Here is a 4574-nt window from a genome sequence, read left to right as displayed (position 1 = left end):
TACTAAGACCCCAAGAATAAACCATGTGAGAAACAACAATCAATGCTAAATATAATAATATATAATAATGAGTTATTTCTTCAAAAGGATGTACAGTGTGAAAATACAATTTGACCAAGTCCAAATAATAAAATAACAGATGCAATTTTGCTGATTTAAGAAGATTGTGTTTAAGTGTTTGCTACATTTGGATGGACACCTGTAGACTGTCAATAACATTGGTGCTACCAGTACACGTTAGAGCCAAACACGTATGTGTATTTAATTCAAACTAAAACTAAATTAAAGATTTTTTTTAATTATACCTCATCCCAATGCAAATAAACAAGGTGCTTTGAATTTGATCTGAGAGAACTTCTATGGAACAAAACGTGCCTCTTACATTAACAAACAATTGAATACAAACTTAAGCCCCCTGCTTTGTCAGGAAGGCTGTTGTTTCAGGACAGAAAACCCGGGACAGATAATCATCTCTGAATCCCGCCATCACTACACTCAGCCCCCGATACCCTCACCACCACCATCTGCTACGGGGGTAGGGCTGTCTGGTTTCCATGGCAACTCTGTACCCCTCCTCCCTATAGGCACTGAGGTTTCTTTTGTGTGTCCTGCGCACGTGCAGTCTGTTCCAACTGTACCCCGTCATACAGGGGGGTGCTCGTAATGATAGTGTAGCCTATTTTTACACTGTCGTGCAATAAAGCTACTATAGATGATATGCTTTGGAGAACAGGAAGGACTCTGTCTAATGTAAAGATATTACTAAGAAAGCATGAAACGTCACATCAGCCTACCTCCCCCATGCAAGACAAGGTGACCTTGCAAATTAAGCCGACCCACCTCCTTTTCACCCCAATGCCTAGTCACGCTGCCCCCCTCGGCGGTCTGTCCGAAGCAAGGATAGGAAGGAAGAGTAAGCAGTAAACCAGCAAAGAAGGAGCAATAAACCACAAAGAAACCAGACTGCACTCAAGAAACATTTGAACAACTCTTGAAAACCTGTATTAAACCTAAAAGATTGCCCACCAAAAAGCTACGATTTGAAAATAATTACAGCCTAAAGAACACATTAACTTCACCTATCAATGACCCATAGTTACATATTTTCTTTTGCAGTATCAACTTATCTTATATGATGCTTTATAACTTATCTTGCTTAAAATTAAGCACTCCAAAAATATTGTAAAAGTTCTCTGGTAAAGTCATGCACATAATGAACATCACACTTACAGATGCTTTTGTGTGCCAGGGTTTTAAAAAATGCACACTTTCAAAGTTTTTTCATTCCAAAAGCAATTTGTGGCCAGAGTAATTATATTGACTTTCTTTGGCATGCATGCCACTAACACGTCTGGCTATTGCTGTAATATATATGGGACTGTAGGCGTGATAAACACAGCCTTAGCATATGGAGTGCTGAACACTTAAGCCCTGTAAATTATCCATAATGTTTTTCTCTGTTGAGATAAAGGCCTCTGCTAAATCATGTTGTCCAAACGCTGCCTGAAAACAAGTCCAGTTCTTCTGTACCTGTTGTATTTTGGGCTTGAGCTGTTCCAATCGTGCAAAACCTTATTAGGCACTATATGGGAAAATCTCCTGAACAACACACAGATGGAAAGCATTAGTGTTTCTGGCAGGAAACTCAACTTCCCTCTTGAAGCCTACTGTGAATCAAAATGTAACAATGAGGGCTGGGTTTCTATTGAACTTCATTATTCTGTGTCCAATGAATAATTGGCTTAAACCCTATAGGTGCAGGTACATTTGCCTCCCCATCATCATGTGTATCTTTTGGATAAATGGTCCAAAAGTGTATATGCATGGTTTAAGAAAGAAAGGGGTTAAAGTAGCCATAAAGACTGGACAAATTAAAAACTAAAGAGGGTTTTAACAGCCAGGCTGCAAGAGAAAGGAATTCCTTTCACAGCAAAGAGACGGCTGGTCATTTTTCTTTAAGTAATGTTGGACGGTTGCCAGGTATAACTTGTGCTAATGCCATTTAATAAAATGAGTAACGCCTTTGTGCATTTCTCTGGATGTGTTGGCAGGGACACTCCCTCAAGAATCTATGTTAAAAAGATTAAAACAAGCAACAGCTTGCAGTAAGCATTTCTGTTAACCCACGCAAACAGAAGTGACTGTCTATGAGCATTTGTTTGCTTGAGTGGTTCTTAAATTCTGCAAAGATGTTGATTGTATAGAGTGAAAGAGGATCCCTTTAGCGTTTTTTTGTAACATAAATGTGATAAGGACTTTTGTGGCTTCCCTTGAACTTTCATAAGTTCTTGGGCACAAAGTACCACAACCTTTCCTTCAAATTGCATGTGTGTGTGCGACGTGTGCCTTTGGCAGGAAGGCAAACATCATAAGGAGATGATGATTCACAGTGGGTCAGGTTCAGATGAACAAGAGGGCATGTCTTGAACAAAACCCTTTCACCTCTAAGGAAATGTTTCAACATCATATCTGTGGAGCTGACACCGCCCACACAGAAACACTACAAAAATAGGAGGTTGTCCCCAATTGGGAAATCACAGGCCGTTGGAGCAAGCAGTAAGCTAGATTGTATGTCATGCATCAGCATTTACACAAAGTGAAGTTTTCCGATGAACCCTTTCAAATTCGTCTACTTTGGAGGGTATATTTGAAAAGATTAGTTTCTGGTTCTGACAACATAGCGTTGATGGAAGATGGACAAAATCCAATGGGAGTGTGGGAAATAATGGTTTCATTTGAACCCTTTTAACAATCTGGATGCAAACTGTGTCAAAACTGTTCGTCATAAAATGATTCCTAACATGAATAGCACCACTCCCATTTGCAATGTGTCACCTCTTAAGATGCTTTCCTTTAAAAAATGCATTCCTTTCGCTACATATAAGCCTAGCAACGGATGATAACAAACCCTTGAATCGGATACCTTTGGAAAACACCACTTACACCGTTATTTTTGGTAGATGTAGTCTAAGTATCCTGTCCTGTTCTATAAATACAATAATGGATTGATTACACCACAACACAAAATAAAGGAAGTGAATAACAGCCGTAGCTTCAACAGTCTATTGCAGTACATTAACAAAGGGAACATTGTTGTCCTGTATAGACACAGACAATCTGACTGGCGCTTTACCCCTATGTGTATTCCTAAGTGCATGTTGATTTTCCGCCTTATATCTACATTTTAAGCTCATGGTCTAAGGAAACCACAAGGCTGGGCTGCTCTGAGCCTCCAGATTATCTCCCTCTGTCATTAGGACTGTGGTTTACCAGGGCACCCCACATTACACCCCATGAATAAAAGCAGGCTTGTGGTTCACAATAGAGCTCCGTTGCTCCCTCAGAAGGGGGAAGGGCATTGCATTCCTCTACTAACCTCCTGTTTGCAGCAGATTAAACTATATCTGCTGGTAATCATGTGCTTTCCCCAGCCAGTTTTAAGGAAAGATGATACAAAATACCACCATTTCCCTATCTGTGGAGTCCAATCGCTACAAGGAATGTGTAAAAGTAAAATCTGCTTTGTATACGTTTTTGCTTGGAAGAGGGTAAGCAATAAATACTGGCATTTCAGGAGATCTGGGCAAAACAATGTGATCATTCAATTTGAGTGACTACCTCAGGACACTGATGCTGACTGGATGCCTGCAATATTTAATCGGGGAACCACACATATCTAATTTAAGTCACTTCTCTGGGGAAAATGCAGTGTAAGCCTGCTCGAAATGTAACTGCTTAAGGGAAATAGCACCTTTGATTGAGTGTTAGGGTACTACCAACTGCAGATGGTAGATGCCACTTTTTTTTTCTCTTGGCAACAAATCCACATAGTGCTGAGTAAAGGTAACTGACTTTGTGATTTATGCCACAGCTGGCTTAAATCCCCTCAAAATTCTAAACATAAATCCTGGCTTAAAATAGCATCAGCACTATTTTGTTGTCTATTAATGAGCAGTTTGACATGGAGGAAGTAGCTTCAAAGGGATTCTAAGTGGGGCCAAGGAAACACAGGAGCTGCCCTTGCAAAAGAAAGTGTGACATGGAGGAGGAAGTGGCCTCATGATGGCAACAACTTCCGAACATCTGCATCAGCAGGAAGGGGGGCACTCAGTATGTTGTTCCACATCCCAACAGAAACAAAGGTTAGATGGTGATAGTGCGGCTGCATGACAGACCACACAAACACAACACCAGACTATGTTTGTCTTCACCTGCTGCTAGGAGCAATGTGGGCTGATTTGGCAGAGAATAGGTCATGACATAAAGCACATCCAAAGTTTTTATTTTGTTGGAGTGAAAGATTAAATACTTTGCTTTTTTACTAGGTAAAAAACATATTGTCATTGAATACCTTACATTTGTATATATTTGTCAATAATTATTTGTTTTAATCTTTGCTTTTGGATCCCTTGTTGGTTCAGATGGCAGTGACTCAGAGTTTTTGTCAGTATCTGAGTCCAGGGTAAAGTTCTAGATGAAACCCGGATTGCATCAGGAATGCTGGCAGTGGATCGTTTTCCTCCACTCTGCGCAGACAGGGGGTGGGGTGCCCGGCTGAAACTGGGAGGAGAAAA

The sequence above is a fragment of the Eleginops maclovinus genome, chromosome 7 (assembly GCF_036324505.1).
Source record: "Eleginops maclovinus isolate JMC-PN-2008 ecotype Puerto Natales chromosome 7, JC_Emac_rtc_rv5, whole genome shotgun sequence".
Taxonomy (NCBI): Eukaryota; Metazoa; Chordata; class Actinopteri; order Perciformes; family Eleginopidae; genus Eleginops; species Eleginops maclovinus.
The sequence above is the reverse complement of the archived record's forward strand: the minus strand, read 5'-3'. Positions refer to the sequence as shown.